General features: G+C 42.4%; 1 pseudogene; it reads left to right on the top strand.

Moving 5' to 3' along the window:
- Window positions 1-3,008: 3,008 nt before the first annotated feature.
- Window positions 3,009-6,833, top strand: LOC147426413 (uncharacterized; annotated as a pseudogene).
- Window positions 6,834-18,963: the final 12,130 nt, after the last annotated feature.

Below are 18,963 nucleotides of genomic sequence, written 5' to 3'. Positions count from 1 at the left end.
TAACTCCCTACAGAGGGTTATGAAAAAGGCTGGACACTCCCTATTTCGCTGGCGAAATAGGGACAGAGGGTGAGAAAGGCTGGAAAGGGACAGAGTGTGAAAGGCTGGAAAGGGTCAAAACTCCCTATGTTGCTGGCGAAATAGGGACTTAGGGTTGTTATTAAAAGTGTAGAGTTTTGTGCATATATGGTAATATGGTAAATATCTGGCATTTTCTATTCAACTCCTCTGTAATAACTTTGAAGATGTAGTTATGCTGGTGCTCAATTAGTATCAAAGGAAGAAGAGGTAAAAGCTGGGTATGGCTCTACAAATAGAAGACAGTTTCTTTGTGTATCTCAACAGCCTTTTGGTCTCCTTTGTATCCTCCAAAGCTCAATCAATATACATATAATGGGCCAAACCTCCACTGGCAAACCTCCCCCTCGTAGAGGCCATCTGAAGGTGTTCACAATGATCTCTAAAGATCATGGAGAGGTTAACATGGCAGCTTATACGGTAGATCATTGGCCATTTTCATGAATAGGTACAGATGTAAAATACTAGTATTGTTAGTCCCTAGATATGTATTGACTATGCACAAACCAGGGAATTCAACAACAAACACATATAATCTGCGGAATTCTGACTCTCTGTGGGATGGTTTGTCTCTAGCTATTCTCAAGACACCGATGCTATTCATCACTTTGTGATGAGTCTTTTGGTTAATCCATTGGTCAACAATATGTTAAAGAAACTTAGTTCAAATTTCATTAAATAATTGAGCATTCTTGGACAAGAATTATATGAAGTTGTCATTACACTAGTTGTCATTAATTGAGACATTCTTGGCTAGTTGATATTGGATTATGTCAACATTGTAACCTATTGTGGGCTCTTTGGTCCCATACACCTGGCTAGGTGCGGTCGGCCGTCTGATAGCTGAGGTTGGGGGCAGGGGCCACCAGGTTGTGTTGGTGTAAGATTCAGTCAATATGGACCAGTCGTCCTTGAGAGCCCCTTATGATGATGAGGCACTTAACAGAGTCAATCCCTCATATCCCTATTTCGCTGGCGAAATACATTAACTGAGTCAATCTCTTAACTGGTACCATTCTCACATTCTCACTTGCTTCCCTATTTCGCTGGCAAAATACTTGTAAAGCTTTCATCACATCAAAATTGGAAGTCTCGGTCCAATATCTCCAACATAGAACCTGTCCAGCCACCTACATAGAGAGCTTAGCAAGTACGCAATGTGACTATTAGAGTGCAATAAAGCAAGTGTGGAATCCAAAGCCTAGCAATGGAAGGTATCATTTCTTTTGAGAGCTTCTTAAGGACAGGCATAGAGCTTGTCACGGTTTTCAAAGACGGAAGAAGTTTCTGTCCTCAATAAATTCACATAGATTTAATGATCATTGCTTGTACTTGTTGCATGAGCATAGGGTTGATAAGATAGACATTCAAGGATTTCTTCTAGTGTACAGATTTTGACTCTAGGACAAAAGAAGCCTCATATCACAATCAATGAAACTATACAGGTTTAATCTTCTGAGTCTCATACGATTGGTGTCACATACGATTGGTGCATGAACAATGGCCAAGAGTAGGTGTAACATTCAATCAATGTGGACCAGTGGTCCTTGAGGCACTTAACAGAGTCAATCCCTCATATCCCTATTTCGCTGGCGAAATACCTTAACTGAGTCAATCCCTTAACTGGTACCATTCTCACATTGCTTCCCTATTTCGCTGGTGAAATACCTGTAAAGATTTCCTCACATCAAAATTGGCATGTGATTAGAGAGTGAAGTCTCAGTCCAATATCTCCAACATAGAATCTGTCCAGCCACCTACATAGCTCTCCCCTGCACTAATAGTCCCCAAATTGCAGAGTGACATACATAACTCTCCCCTGCACTAAAAGTCCATGTCGTCTAATATGTTGGCAAAAGCGAACTTAATGTGCAGGACCCCAACAACTTACCAAATGTCTATGCTCCCGAGTGAGTAGAATGTCCACATCCCGAGTGAGTAGAATGACAAGCTCACCTTAAAGTTTAGACTTCCAAGATCTGAATTGCATCTAAATTCAAACTTTTGACATTCGAGAAGGACATAATCTTCAACCCAATGTAAGTCCATATGATAATCTTAACCTCGGAGCCATGCCCACATGTGCACATGTCCAAGAAAGTACATGTAAGTCCATATGAGAGTGCACATGAGAGTGTACAGGGTGAGCATATGAATGCTTGCTGAATTTTTATGAGTGCTGTTTACTCCTCTGGCATATGACCAGGTGGATCGGGTCTTCTCAGAGAGCCATGTACAATTTCGCTGAGCCATGTTTTTCAGATGGGCTTTCCTACTGAGAGCCATGTACAATTTCGCTGCTCGTGCACGAAAATTCTCCCACAGGTAGCTCTAGTCGCGCTATGTTTTAAATGCCTATCTATTCTGTGGTTTCTTGGCCAAGTCTCATGTTGTTGTCTGCGCGTGGACTTGATTCACAAGCCTCAAGCTGTACTGTCATGGTACAATTTTGCTGCTGGTGCAATCACCATTGGCCACTCGTTTGAGACAGGGATGGCCTCCCTATTTCGCTGGCGAAATAGGGAGAGAGAGAGAGAGAGAGAGAGAGAGAGAGTGTGCGCAACAGAGAGAGAGAGAGACTTTCACTGCTTAAGATTTTAAATACTCACGTTGTCTCTCTATTTCGCTGGCAAAATACCTGATTACCCTGATTACCTGATTACACACCTGATTACCTGATTACACATTGCCTCTCTATTTCGCTGGCGAAATACCTGGAAACAAACATAACCACCCTTAAACGTAAAGCTTTCCTCACACAGATACAGTAATTGTCTTGTCGTATGTAATTGTCTTGTCGTATGTACACTGGAGTGTCTCTTATAAACACATGAGATGGCATGACTTGTTTGCACAAAGTTTGCGGTAAAAGTATGTGGTTTGTAGATTGACTTTGTATATATTCTAACTTCACTTTGTTGGTCAATAGAATGACACGTGCAGGTGGCCAAAAAAAGGCAAAGCGGGTTGCTGGTTCAAGTTCTCAGCCGAAGTCTAAGAAGGCAACAAAATGTTCCGAGAATGAGCCAGAAGAAGTGGAAGAGGTGACTCCTATGGAGCTTGAGGGTGAGATACAAGAAGTGGAGCATATTGTTCAGGATGCTGATCATGAGCTTCAGATTGTGGATGATGATCTTGAGCAAGAAATTGATGAGCATGTGCCTGCTATCATTGACAAACCATTGGGATCCGATATCTTAAAAGCTCTTACAATACATAGGGGTAAGGCAGTTCCTGAAGTACCCTTGTGTCATTGTTTAATTAACACCAGGGTTCGAGAGTTGAGACCGGACCTCTCAGATCTAAAAAGAGCTTTTATCCACGAAGGGTATGTTCCCATCAAAGGTCTGTTTATTCTATCTCTACATCTACCTGATGGCACAACTAAACTAGTGGATGCCGAGATCCAATCCACATGGGACAAGCATTGGGTGGCTATCAATGAGGAATTTGAGAGAGAGATTGTGGAAGACCCAGTTTGGTCATGTTTATCCGGAAAGATGTTTTTTGTTTGGGAAGGCAATCATAGAACTGCATCTTGGATGGAAGCAATTAAGGAAGTATGGTCAAGAGATAAAGAAAGACATGTTAGAATCAGAGCCGAGTTTATTGATCTCGAGCCAAAACATGAAGTCAAACTCTTGGCCGCTCTTCAGAGATTCAATCTGTAAGTTCTACTTTGTTTTATAAAGTAATATGTGAAACCTTTGAGTCCTTTTGTTCTATTTTATATTTGTTAATTCTTTTGGCAGAACGAATGAGAATGCCATTGTTTTCACAAGCTTACGGGACTATTTGCAATACACAAGCACTCTTTGCTCTTGTGATGTGGATGGTTTTATGGAGGATTTTACACCTGTAGAAAAAATGGCTATTGAAAGAGCACGTGTGAAAGAGGCTTTGGGAGGTCGTAAAGTTTGGTATCCTCTTACGCAATCCTTGCTTGCTCGGATGGTTTTCTCTGTGAGTGTGTCTACAACTTCATTGATAAGCATGTAACATCAAAATCTTTTTATTGTGTTCCAATATATTTGCTCTTAACCTCTTAGGCAAACTACAAAAAGAACATGGACAAAGACGAGAAGAAGATCCCAAGTGGTCTCCCTAAAGAAGAGCGCGAGCACAAACTCATGTTGATAAGAAAAGTTGTGACCAAAACTTGTGCGAAAGATTCATAGAGTGAGTTTTTTACGGGACTACTTTGCAATGCTTTTGTGTTGATAACATTTGTAGTACTCTTTTATTAATTGAAGTTAATCTCGTACTTGCAGATGTTGTGTATCATCAATCCAAGCTTGGGAAAGACTTGGTTTGATGTGCTTTGGGGATTGCCAATGTTTGATAGCTCTCGGAAAATCACATTGGATAAACTATATCAAATTTCAATTGCAGCATGCTCTCATGAGAAGAATATTTCTATGCTTGCTTTGCTTGGTGCAGATGATAATTTGAAAATCTCTTATGGTATTCTTGGAGGTGACCATGAGTACATAAGATGGTGTGCAAAAGAGGTATGGATGGAGCAGCTTTTGACTGACGCCTCTAGAATGCTTTCTCAAGTGGTGGAGAAAAATATTGGAGGAGAGCAATTGACTTTGCCAGAGCATCCGACATTGGGCGAGTACTTCAATGATATTCTATTTCGGTATAGAGATACCCTTTTTGAGCCTCTTTCAAAGGAAATGACCGTGGCTACTCCAGCCATAAAGCAAGTTGATCTACCAAATGCAGCTCGAAGAGTTGTTTACAGGTATCTAAATTGATCTCTTTTTTAATGTTATGTGGTACTTTGGGAGACCTTGTCTAATTTCAAGTTTAACAATCTATTGTGAAGGTTTCTTCTATCATTGTTGAGTAGCAAGAAGATAAACACTCTCCCTCATATTTGTAAAGCATGGCCAATGCTTTCACCTCCATCATTTTGCATGTATACTTCTACTATTTTCCGAGAGGATAGAAAGTCCTCGGGTGTATTTCTTCTTAGTGATTGGGAGAGAAAGCATTGTCCATGGTGGGTTGATATGAAAAAAGGATGTTGTATTGAGGAGGAAAATGAGGCATTTGAAAGGCATCAAAAAGGAGAGTGCAGATCTGACTCAGGGTCAATTGGAAATATGAATGAAGATACATTGAGGCTGGTGCAAGAACAACAAAGAAATATTTTAGAAGCTGAGAAACTCCAAGTGGAAAAGCTCCCTGCAAAGACAGGTCGACCAAAGATTATTGTTGCTGACACACAAGGTAAAGAGCATGATCTTGCATGCATATTTTTTGTTTTTCATTGCATAATAGTTTAAAATTTGATCATGCTTTGTTTTGTAATACTTGAAGGGAATGAGTGTGTTGATGTCGATATTACACATGTTGAGAAAAGAAAGAAGAGCGTCACCAATGACATGATATACTTGCCAATTCAATCTTTCTCTCGACTCTCTCATCGTGCATCTAAGGAGAGTGTGGCAGTTCTTGAATCTGACTACATCATCTTGGGTAAAGACATACTTTCTGGGAAGTTTGGTGGGGAATTTGAAAAGATACGATCATTTTTTTAAAAAGCTGGTGGTGAGAGAAGGCAACGACACAAGAAGACTTGCGCTTGGAGTGTTGATTTATGTGTTGTTGACTTACCAATTGGATCAATGGTTCCAGGTAATGTTCTTTTTTTTAGGAAGTACTAAATTGCAAAGTTGATTAATATTAGTATGCTTTCTTGATGTGTTTCTTAATTGTAGGATACGAGACTATGCCTTCTTGGAATGATATCTCTGATGATCATGTACTCTACTCATTGGGCATTGCGGCAGCTTGTATGGATGACGGTGGATGGACTCTTGTTTTGTGCTCCACATCCTCTCTCCCCATTGTTGAGCGTATGGTCTCAAAAGTTCGGATGGAGGTTCATCTTCAATGGTTGGCTGAGCCTACAGATCCATATGCTTATGCAGGAAAGAGTGATTTTGTGGTGAAGGTAAGTCTCAATAAGAATTACATAATGTAACATGATCAATTGATATTTGATGTATTATATATTAAATGATATTTATTTTTAAAAATTTTTTTAGGAGAATGCATTTCATGTGCTTCTTTTAAAAAGACCTGGCTGCACACCATTGCTTCATGTTGAAGAAGGCAATGCAATAGGAAAAGAGCTCCAACAAAGTTTGGACTCTTATATTCTTGAACATTTTCTTCCATCATCACAACGCTCCAAACAAGCAGGCAATCTTGGAAGTTGGCGAGGAGGAATTGAGAAAAGTCTTGTTTTCATGCTCATGTTTGTGGAGTTTCTAACTGCGTCAAATAGCACTGTCTTGGAGCTTGGATCAGGGACAGGACCAATTTTGAGAGCATGTCTGCATACAGGAAGGTGCTGTCTTGGAATGGAGAATGACCATTCTATTATTGAGAATCATCTTCGAACTTTGATAGCTTCTCACTTTGTGGATGTGGGAGCCTCCTCCTCATACATACCAGTAGAGGATGATGATATAGAGATCTTTGACTTTCAAGTGCCCACAGATTGGTAAGGTTTTATCAAAAACTCATTGAAGTCTTCTTAATAATTCTTTATATGGTTGAGATATAACCTTAGAAATAGGTCTTTGCCATGTTATGCTGCAGATATGGCAAGCTTCATGTGCCAAAGAGATGACCATTTTGATCGGCCATTGGTGGAGAAGCGAAGGACACGATCGATTTTTATTGATGACCTTGCTTTGCATTGTGATGATGCTACGAGTAGCGAAGATTTATAGCTCTATGTTTTGTATTGCTAATATCTTGGTATTAGACATTATGGTTTGATTTGACATTATATTTTTGTATTATGCGTCAAATTTGGACATATTGCCGCATTATGGGTTTCAGCTTGCAGCTTGTTCGATGTATTATTTATGAACATGGCTAGAAAACAGCAATTTGGAGAGAATAGTAGAGCAATGGGAGTCTAATGGATCTTCAGGCATTGGAGACTAATGGATCTTTAGGCATCGGAGACGCCTAAAGATCCATGATACGCCTGACGATCCATCATGCAGTAAATTTTAAAGAGTAGAGCATTAAAGCTGAACTGTAAAAAACGATGAATCTTGGTATTATTCAAATAGTCTTTTGTGACAAATTAGATGCAATTCGGGTCCCTTTTATGTGTGCTCAAGCAATGCCTATCCATGTGCACTAATAAACCAGTTGTCAAATTTAGCCGACGAATAGAGCAAGAAGCTGCCTCATTTGTCTCAAAGTGGAATACGTATCTTGCTTGTTCAAGCATTTCAATATGGGGAAGAGAAAAATTAGTTCTTCATGGTCTCCATATGTGAAATTTTTGCCGAGATGATGGTCTCAAAGAGAAAAGGGCAAAAATGGTCAAGTACTCATCTTGTACACACACATCAAAAAAAATTGCTACCGTACAATAAGCAACTAAAGTGATGCAGTGTATGTAGCAGAAACCTTCGGGACGTCGTCTAAATGAAAAAAGTGTCAAGGAGATCCACCTTTCTTGCACAGAAATCATTAGTATACACATTGTTACAATTGGCCTTCTGTGTCAACAACAACGGTAACAAATGATGGGGTTCAACGTTGAAGAAAGAGCGGAATGATAGCATTGACCAGTTGTTTTCAGACAAATGTGCATGCCTCTTGAAAATATACCCACTTTCATTGCCATTCAATCGAACACTTCTTGGCTTTTGCTACACATCTTGTTGGACCTTAGGTTTCTCTTGAAAATGCACAAAACAAAGGTGTAATTGGTTGAAATGGAGAACACGACTCCGTGTGTAGAAGCCTGTTATCACTCCCGTGTGCAAAAACCTATCGAACCTTATCCTGGAAGTTTATTATCTATTCAGCATTTGGGCATAATACTTAGACGTTTAATTGAGCCTTTTGATTACCCATAAAAACCTGAACACTGACTTGGCAAAGCCGCAAAGCCATCGCTCAGGTGTTACCAAGACACAAGGACACGACGAGGTGACATCAAGGGTTCTTATCATACCTTCGGATATCAACGGCTGATATCTATCGACAAAAGTAACGGGTGCAAACTGCCCCAAACGTAGCCTCTTCAATTCAAAAGAAAAGAGCTTTGTTGCCCACTATATTTAACATCATCAACAGAACTTGTTTAGGCATAAACCTACATTGACTCAGGAAGAGGTTCTTGAAGATATTTATATACAAGACAGTCCGAGAGAGTTACCATTGATCACACAAGAGACCCCAAAGAGAGAACAAATATCACCTCTAGAAAGAATGCAGTTAAAGTGTTTTACAAGCATCGGCATTGCACACATGCTTTGTTGCCAGCGAATAACTGGCACCGCTATGGGCTTAACACTTGCATGTTCGATGCACCGCTATGGGATTAACACTAGAATGGGCTTGTTGAGCTCTTTTAACATGCCTGCCAGTTCAAACATATGTTAGTTCAAACGTCATAGTTTCCTCTCCTAACATCTGTATTTCTAATAGAAATATATAACTAGACAACATGATTATTTCAAAGCTCGTTATTTCCAGCTCGGGTGTTTTAGCTCGTTGAACTAACACACCCTACAAGGTCATGTATTAAAACATCATCTTCTTCAACAACAGAGATCTCTTGCACTATGGCCTCAATCTCCATAACCACCTATTCCTTGACATTGGATGATTGCCCAACCCCTTGCTTTGGTAGAGCTTCTACCACATGGTGAGTCTATTAATGAACGGTATTTGGGGTCAGGACCAAGAGAATAGGGAGCCTAGGAAATCTCTAAAGATCTGTATTCGCTTGGTTTTAAACCGCTTCTTCGAGACAACCGATGATGTGATAAGAGCCATAACCAAGCAAGTAAGGGCTTGAAGAATCTCCAAGGGCCCATATTCACTTGGTTTTTGACCAACCGATGATGTGATAAGAGCCATAACCAAGCAAGTAAGGGCTTGAAGAATCTCCAAGGGCCCATATTCACTTGGTTTTGACCAACCAGCGTGATCATCTTGATACAATCCACATTGTACCCACGCCCGTTTGGCACAGAGGGTCGGGACCAAGTGAACAATGCATTGAAGGATTCTTCAGGCCCTTCTTCCCTTGGTTCTGTTAAAAGTATCAATGTCAAAACATGTCACGTTGTCTGGAGTTTTTTGGAGCAAGGGATTGCGCATATGTACATATACATGCATGGTGCATCAAATAAAGAATTGCCCATTTTTCAGAGCCAGGTGGTTACGTGGGGCCCACATGTGTACAGGTAGGACAGGGTGTACATAGTGCATCGATTTTCACTATTACCAGTACCATTGTGGTTTTTCTACAATAAGGAGGAGTTGGTAGCGCGTAAAACTTCTCGAGGAAGCTATCCCCGGGCCGACGACATGAGGTAAGCAGGTGCGTCAAATGGCATCTAGTGGCGTCAGGAGGGCGAACGGGGTCAATATTTGCACGCAGATGAGGACGGACACAACGTGGGTGTTTTCTTGTGAGAGTTATGCAGAAAGATCATCATTAGGACCACTTTTTGGGGCCACTTCACGTGGTTGCGAGACGCATTATTGAAAAGAAATGAGTGCCAGGTGGGCGGATGATGCAAAAAGGTGACAACTATGCACTGCGAGGTCAGTTTTTGGCCTGTTCAGGGTCCGTTTGAGGTCATCTAAAAGGCCAAGGGTTCCCAACTAATAAAGCTAAGTGTGGGAACTGAAAAAACAGAGAGAAGACCAGAAAAAACGTAGAGAAGAGAGGAGGAACAGCCGCAGGTGTGTTTTTGCTCATTTTGGAGCTTGTTTTGGCCGTAAACTGCTCATCCGAGGTCGGATTTGAGCACTTTGACATTGTAGACTGGGGTTTTGGGCCGTTCCGGACGCGATGGTGCTGTCCATTTTGCCAAATTCCTCACTCTTTTCCTGCTGTTTTTCTGTGTAAGTTTCTCCTATGAGCGAAGTTTCTGCTCTAGTTTGTGATTGTATCTAGCTTATTTTACCCATATTGTGTGAGCTATTTGCCCCATTGGTGTTGTCCCAAGCTCAATTGTATCTAAACATCAGAAATTATCCTCTTTTGAGCTGATTTTTTTGAGTGTGTGTGTGTGTGTGTGTGTGTGTGTGGAGTGGGCAAGTGGATAGTCTCTCTCATCTCACTCCAGAGGTGTGTTCCCTGTCTCGGCCAGGTGTGTTGTCTAAGCCAAGTGGTGCCCCATAGTGTGTGTATGTGTGTGTGTGTGTGTGTGTATCTTCCCAAAAGTGTGTGTCGGGTCGTTATAGAGGCGCTGTATGTGTTTTCATCCCGCTCACATTCTTTTGGCGCCCCCACGAAGGATCTTCTTCGAGTACCTTCTGCTTCGAGCTTCAAGCTTCGAGATTCGGGATTACAGATTACAGGTTACAAGTTACAGGTTAGAGGTTACAAGGACAGGTACAGGTACAAGTGATTCACACAGGTACAGGTTGCTGGAGTACAGTGATATACTAGCAGTGATGTCACTTGCAGTTGTTGTGGGTATGCATCACTTGGCGCCTATTTGAGCGCATTGTCTGCTGGATTGTACGTTACTTGTGGAAACTGCCATTGTACGCATTTGTGGAGCCGTACTTGGTTGTATTTGGCAGTCCCAGCCATTTCTGAGACTTGGTCTGGAAGATAGTCATTTCTGAGACTTGACTATACGCGATTTGCATTAGCCTTCGTGTGAGGGTCGATAGCGTGAGGTTTTTATTGAGATGGGGGATTCTCAAATGTAGATATCCTTTCGTGATATAGGTAGCTGGAGCACCCTTTTTGTGACCTCGCCATAGGCTATGTATCAGTGAGTCCTACTTGATGCTCGGGTTCTATTGTTGACAGTTTATGCATACATATACAGTCTATATTTTGGGTTCCTATTGCTCTATTTCTGGGGAAACTCTGCCAAAATTTTTCCAAGTTATGATGGCTAGTTTTTTGGTCTTTTGAGCCATTTATGCTGTTATGCTGCTGAAATTTTGGCAAAATCAGAGGTTAAGTCAGGTGTGCCTTCTTGGGAGCTTCATGGTTGGCTTTAATGGATGATCAAAATGGCCCTCAATTCACTCCATTTCATTTAACTCAAAGAATCCAAATAAATGTTCATGTGTCCAGGAAGATTTTTTTCTAGCAGCGCATAGTCTTTATGTTCGGGCTAAGAAGATTACGAGAGATCTTAGAATATCCTTTGCCTGTTGTAATTCCGATGATCAACTATGAAAACTCATTTGATGTGCATGTGTTTGTCCTTATCTAAAGTTGAGCTCCATTGAAGTTTCTGGGGATTGGGTAGTCAAAAGTTTTGGGTTCTTGCACGTGTGTTCAAAGGGGTTCTCAAAGCATTGTAACTTGGGTAGCCATGGCTTTCTCTTATCCGGAGTTTCATGGAAGAAGTGATGAAGATGTGGAAGATTTTTTGGAAAAGATGGAGGTTGCCTGCATTAGCAACCAGATTCATGACCCTACACAGATGTTACGTCTTCTCCAAATTTGTTTGAAGAGTGATGCATGAGTCTGGTCCAAAACATTTGAAGAGGAGTTGCGTGCAGCGGATCCACCTGTAAGATTGAGTTGGGACAATCTAAGGCATGGGTTGGAAGTGGAGTTTGTGAAGATAGAAGATCCTGACAAAGTGTGGCAAGAAGTACAAGGTTTGGTGCAAAAGGAAGGTGAGCCAGTAGATGCGTACATACGTAAGTTCTCATTGGCATGGGAGCGGATGTGCAAGGCCTTAGCACCACAGGTACCCCCGCCTGACATGATGAAGAAGGACAGGTTCTTGGCTGGTCTTTGGGAGAATATACGTTGGAGAGTGGAGCTAAAGAAGCCTAGGACATATGAAGATGCACTAGAGGTAGCAAGGAACAAAGAGTGAAAGTTGAGGAAAATGAGCCAGTTAGGGGTGGAGTCTTTGCCCATGAGGTCTGAATTTCAGCCTATAGAGTCTTTACAAGGTCGCATGTGAGGGGTTCATCATGAACCAGTGGTTCCTGTTACTACTCAGGTTATGCCAGCAGTGGTCACTACATCGGTGCAAGATGATGGGCTAGGGCAAGACATGAGGCAAGTGGTAGATTTGATGAAGAATCTCAGCCTAAACATGCTAGGTCAAGTGGGAAATAATTGAGGCCGAGGGAGGTTTGCAAATCAGCCAGGAGGTGAAGAAAGGCCTAGGAATGGTGTTGGACAAAGCAATGGTAGGTTTTGGAGGCAGACGCCCACATGTTATAATTGTGGAGAGTTGGGTCACATCAGCGCGCAATGTGATAAGCCACCAAGGATGGGGGGAGACATGTATCCATTGCCAAGACAGGTGCTAACTAGGTCAAATGATTATGGCATCGAAATTAAGGGAGACGAAGGAACCAGTGGACTGACCCAGGAGGAAAAGGGAAAGAAAAAAGTGCTAAGTGTAGTCACCTTGGAGAAGGCATCAAATCTAAAGGATACATTAGTGATGCCTATTGGGAAGAGGACCACAGAGGATAAGGAAGGAAGAAGTGCCCCAGGTCCTAGTAAGAAGAAAGGAAAGAGCCATGAAGGTGAGGATGTCAAGGCCAAGAGGAAAAGGAGAGCTCGTCGAAAGTTTCATGTTTCAGATTTTCCACTAGGGGATGGGCAATTAAGCTATGACTTGAAGGAGGATCTGACGAGCAGGAAGGCAGATGTTACTTTTGGGAAGCTTATAGAGATGGTGCCTAAGCTAAAGCGATAGTGGAAGAGGATGGTTAACCCAATGGAGAAAGAGCCAGAGAGAGGTTCAGTAAAGGTGTTGGCAATGAATGAGCTACCAGACATTTGTCCAATAGTAGATGTGTGGCATAAAAGGAAAAATTTGGGACAAGGTTATGTGGATGGCAGAGCCCAAATATGCGTCATAACACACTCATGCGTTGAGAAGATGGGTCTCACAGTGGCTGGGGTGTCAGGTTTTCGGATCAGATTGGCAAACCATCAAAAATTAAAATGCTTAGGTGTTGTAAAGAGCTTATAAGTGGAGGCATATGATGCAAAGGTAGTGGTTGATTTTCATGTGATGCCAGCAGGGTTGGGAGCATATCCTATTATACCAGGTAGACCATGGTTACGTGCAGTGGGAGCTGTTCAAGATTGGCGACATGGTGCAATTAGCCTCTATGGAAAGACAGGTACCAAGAAGCTTTATAATATGGACACAAGGAAACGATTAGAGGAGCTTTATGAAGATGAGGATGAGTCTAGTGATGAAGACTCTTCCACGGTGACAGATGAGGACAGTGATAGCACTACCAGCAGTGATGAGGATGCTGATGTTGCATTTCTTTTGATGGACAAAGAAATCCAGGAGTTTGGTTTAAATGCATTTGCGAATGAGGTTGAAGATGAAAGTGAAGGGCCTTATGAAGTGATTGAAGGGCTAATGCAAACCAAGGTTGAGTTGTCAAAGAAGCAGGAATTGATGACACAAATGATCAGTGGAGACCTCTCAGCTATGGAGAAGGATATATATTTGCACATGCTGGCTAGTTTTCTTGATTTGTTCATTACTTCATATGAAGAGATCAGAGGGTTCAAGGGTGAAGAGATGCATATAGAGCTGAAAGAAGGTGCTAAGGCAGTGTGACAAAGGCTAAGAAGGATGGGTCAAGAGCAAATGATTCCTTGCGAGAAGAGGTGGACAAGTTATTGAAGGCAGGGTTCATAGTCCCTGTGGAGACCACAGAATGGGTGAGTCCAGTTGTAGTCAGTCCAAAGAAGGATGGGAAGTGGATAATTTGTGTAGATTTTAAACCCTTAAACGCAGCCACTAAGAAGAACCCATATCCTCTTCCATTCATCAATCAGATCTTGGATTCAGTGGCAGGTTATGAGAGGTACAGTGTGTGTGATGGTTTTTCAGGCTATTTTCAATTGAAGATTGCTCTTAAAGACCGCACAAAGACCACTTGTATTACGCCATGGGGCTGCTATTGCTACACAGTATTTCCATTTGGGTTGTCAAATGGACCTTCCTTCTATCAAGAGAGAGCAAATTGGGTGTTGGAACCATTCATTGGTAGTTGTGTTAAAGCTTTTATGGATGACTTCTGTGTTTATAGCAGTATGGTTGAACACCATGAGAAGCTGCAGATGGTATTGGCTCGATATGATGAATGTGGAGGACAACTAAATCCAAAGAAATGTCATCTAGCACAGCCAAGGGTGAAGTTATTGGGCCATATGGTGTCAGAAAATGGCATTGAGGGTGATCCAGATAAGGTTAAGTCTATTATTCTTCTTCCATCACCTACGAGTACGAAGCAATTCGCAACCTTTAAACACAAAGTGAAGTACATGGCAAGGTTTATTCCATTGTCTTCTCAGATTCTTTATCCATTACAACAAGTGGCAAAGCATGATCCATTGCAATGGGATGACAAGTGTGAAGAAGTGTTTCAAGAGGTGAAAGAGGTGTTAGGGGGTTTGTCAGCCATGCAGGCTCCTGATTGGGAGAAAGTTTTTTATGTAAATCCATCAGTAGGGGATGATGCCATTGGAGCCATGCTATTGCAAAAGGGGAAGGGCAGCCATTATATGAGGCCAGTGTATTGTGCAAGCCGAGTGAAGCTGGTAGCAGAGAGAAAATTCTCGGAAGTAGAGCTAGTGATGGCCAGTGTAATATTTGCTTGTCGACGATTTCGTCATTACTTGCTACCACGATCTTTTGTTTTCTTGACGAGTTATGCCTTTTTGCCACAGTTAATTAATGGCACTAACATGTCAAATGTAGTCAAGAAATGGGTAATTGAGCTGCAAGAATTTGAGTTCTCTTTTCTAGTGGAATATAGTACAAGGGCTACCCTAGCTGATTTATTGACCTACAAGGAGAATCCCCTTATTGTTAAGGAAGAGGTGGTGAGAAAGGTAGTTGAAGAAGTGCCACAGATCAGCAATGCACATGTGTTGTTCTTTGATGGTTCATACAGAAAGAGCCATGATGCGGCTTCAGGGGGTATAGCACTTTATGATCCAGAGGGGAAGCTAGTATGCAAGAGAGGGTTCAAATTGGATGCTCATAGTAACAATGAGGCTGAATATGCTACTCTGGAAGCCGGATTACACATTTGTTTAAGCATGGGGTTCGAAGGTTGATCATAAAAGGTGATGCCTTGTTAGTGGTGAAGCAAGTGTTGGGTGTGTGGAAGAGCAAGAACACCTCATTGAAGGAAATGTGCTTCAGAATTAAAGGCCTGTTAAAAAAGTTTGAAGCATGGATCATCAGACACATTGAACGTGCTCTAAATGGAGAGGCACATGAAGCAGCTCAAGGCATGATTGGGGAGCTATTTGTGTTGAGGACCACCTTACCTCTTTATCATGGCCGGTAAATTTTGGCTCAAGAAGAGGAGTTTTTGCTAACAGGAATCATTCCAAAGGAGATTTAGAAGTCTAAGAAGTATGGCTTTGTGCGTAGAGCATACAGGTACAAATTGATTGGTGATGTCTTATACATGAAAGGGGCTGATATCGTGTTGAGACGTGTACCTTGGCGGGAGGAGCTTTACAGAGTGTTGGAAGAGAATCATAAAGGCGCATGTGGTGGCCATTTTGCTCTAAAGATCACCTTGCATAAGATTTTGCAAGAGGGGTATGTATGGCCTAGTTTGCACAAGGATGTTCACCATTGGTGTAGGTCTTGCAATAGGTGTCAAGCATTTGGGAAGAGAGTGTTGAAGCCAGAGCTACGAAAAACCATTATGGCGTTTGATGTGTTTGAAAAGTGGGGGATTGATGCAATAGGCCCGTTACCTATCACAAGCAGGGGCAAAAGCTATATCTTGACTGCAGTGGACTATCTCTCTAGATGGGCAGAGACTATAGCAGTAAACCAAATCACTACAAAGGATGTGGCAAAATTTGTGTATGATGAATTATGTTGCAAGTTTGGGGTGCCATTAGAGCTACTTTCAGATAAGGGGCTAGGATTTAGAGCTAAACTGCTAGACTTCTTATGCACAAAGATGAAGATTAGGCAGTAGCATACCACTCCTTATTACCCGCAGTGTAATGGCTTAAATGAAAGATTCAATGGTGAGTTGGTACAAATTCTTTCTAAAGTGACAGAGCACCAAGGAAATAATTGGGATTTGGAATTGCCTAGTGCATTATGGGCTTACCGTACTTTGGTGAAGACAGGTATAGGGTTTACTCCATTTCATTTGGTGTATGGAAAGGAAGCACTATTGCCTGTGGAGGTAGAGCTGCCTGCGGTCAAGATGTTAGAGAAGTTGCTTGGGCCGCCTAGTGATGCATTCAAAGAGAGGCTCTTGCAGTTACAAGAGGTCCAGTTGGATAGGATGAGCGCATTGGAGCATTATGGGCAGATGCAAGATAAGGCTTTGGCAAAGATAAATGAAAAGGTCAAAAGTAAGGGTATCAAGAAACATGACTTGGTTTTGCGCTACAATAGTAAGCTAGACAACACCTTCCAAAAGAAGTTTCAAATTAAGTGGGAAGGCCCTTTCAAGGTAGTGGAGTGTTTTCCAAATGGCACATATCAGCTGGCTAACCTGGATGGTGTTCTACATAAGTCAAGGGTAAATGAATTGCGTCTTAAATTGTATCATGCTAGATTTATGATGGTGGAGCAAGATGAGCTGTCTGTGGATCAAGCAGTGTTGGTGAGGGATGAGGAGACCTGTGATGCGGCGATTCTCATATCTCTCTTTGCTACTGCTGATCATGAATGATCTAGCAGGCTAGGGGATGGAAAAATTATGTCAGGAGTTTTTTGGAGCAAGGGATTGCGCATATGTACATATACATGCATGGTGCATCAAATAAAGAATTGCCCATTTTTCAGAGCCAGGTGGTTACGTGGGGCCCACATGTGTACAGGTAGGACAGGGTGTACATAGTGCATCGATTTTCACTATTATCAGTACCATTGTTCTTTTTCTACAATAAGGAGGAGTTGGTAGCGCGTAAAACTTCTCGAGGAAGCTATCCGCGGGCCGACGACATGAGGTAAGCAGGTGCGTCAGATGGCATCTAGTGGCATCAGGAGGGCGAACGGGGTCAATATTTGCACGCAGATGAGGACGGACACAACGTGGGTGTTTTCTTGTGAGAGTTATGCAGAAAGATCATCATTAGGACCAATTTTTGGGGCCACTTCACGTGGTTGCGAGACGCATTATTGAAAAGAAATGAGTGCCAGGTGGGCGGATGATGCAAAAAGGTGACAACTATGCAGTGCGAGGTCAGTTTTTGGCCTGTTCGGGGTCCGTTTGAGGTCATCTAAAAGGCCAAGGGTGCCCAACTAATAAAGCTAAGTGTGGGAACTGAAAAAATAGAGAGAAGACTAGAAAAACCATGGAGAAGAGAAGAGGAACAGCCGCAGGTGTGTTTTTGCTCATTTTGGAGCTTTTTTTGGTCGTAAACTGCTCATCCGAGGTCGGATTTGAGCACTTTGACATTGTAGACTGGGGTTTTGGGCCGTTCCAGACGCGATGGTGCTGTCCATTTTGCCAAATTCCTCACTCTTTTCCTGCTGTTTTTCTGTGTAAGTTTCTCCTATGAGCGAAGTTTCTGCTCTAGTTTGTGATTGTATCTGGCTTATTTTACCCATATTGTGTGAGCTATTTGCCCCATTGGTGTTGGCCCAAGCTCAATTGTATCTAAACATCAAAAATTATCCTCTTTTGAGCTGAGTTTTTTGAGTGTGTGTGTGTGTGTGTGTGTGTGTGTGTGTGTGGAGTGGGCAAGTGGATAGTCTCTCTCATCTCACTCTAGAGGTGTGTTCCCTGTCTCGGCCAGGTGTGTTGTCTAAGCCGAGTGGTGCCCCATAGTGTGTGTGTGTGTGTGTGTGTATCTTCCCAAGAGTGTGTGTCGGGTCGTTATAGAGGCAATGTGTGTGTTTTCATCCCACTCACAACGTTATAAGGGTCAGCACCTGGCAAATAATGGGTCTGAAGAATCCACTAGGGCCTCTTTTGGCTTGGTTCAGACCCAAGATATTATGTCAATAAAATTCACGGTATACCCATGTCCATTCAGCACAGAGGGTGAGAACCAAGTGAATGAGTCCCTTGGGAAATTATTCGAGCCCCTATTCGCCTAGTTCTGACCCTGTGTTGAGAGGCCTCGCGTGACCATGCAAGAGGCTTAGTTATTCATTTAATACTTTGTGTAGACATAGTTAGCTTAGTTATCAATAACTGATAATGAAGCCTTGTGTGACCATAGCCTATCTAGTCCCACTCACTCACGATGCCCAAACATAGCATTAAATGAACGACCATAGCCTTGCACGTTCAGACAAGGGGTCATTATTCCACTATGCTTTGAACCTCACGACTATGCCTAGAGAATCCCAACCCATTTTACGATTTGTAATTACCAAAATTTTGGCATCGCATGATCACAAAAAAAATTACTGTGCTCCGACCTTAATAACTACTCTTCCCTTGTGCCCTAACCCCATGATGCAGGTGCGCATAGACGTGAAACACACATGCAGAGGAGAGCTAGCCGAGGGGCGGGGGGGGGGGGGAGAGAGAGAGAGAGAGAGAGAGAGAGAGAGAGAGAGAGAGAGAGAGAGAGAGAGAGAGAGAGAGAGAGGGAGAGAGACAGAGAGAGAGTCTGTCTTTGCAATATCCAATGGCACTGAGGTGGATGGGTATGTGGCAGTTAATAGACGCAAAGCTTTGGAGGTCACTGAGAGCACGATCATGAGAGGTGGATGAGAGCAAGATCGCAAAAAGGCAAAGGCAAGGGTAATGTTGACGCAACAGTAACAAACTCAAAGCCTTGGAGTTCGCTAAGAGCAAGATGGTGAGAGGTGGATGAGAGCAGGATCACAAAAAGGCAAAGGCAAGGGCGATATGTTTCTCCTATTTGGAGATGGAGATGTCAACTGCAACGGTGATCAT

Source organism: Adiantum capillus-veneris, chromosome 24, assembly GCF_014529385.1.
Source record: "Adiantum capillus-veneris isolate H3 chromosome 24, ASM1452938v2, whole genome shotgun sequence".
Lineage (NCBI taxonomy): Eukaryota > Viridiplantae > Streptophyta > Polypodiopsida > Polypodiales > Pteridaceae > Adiantum > Adiantum capillus-veneris.
This window is presented reverse-complemented; position numbering and strand designations above follow the sequence as displayed.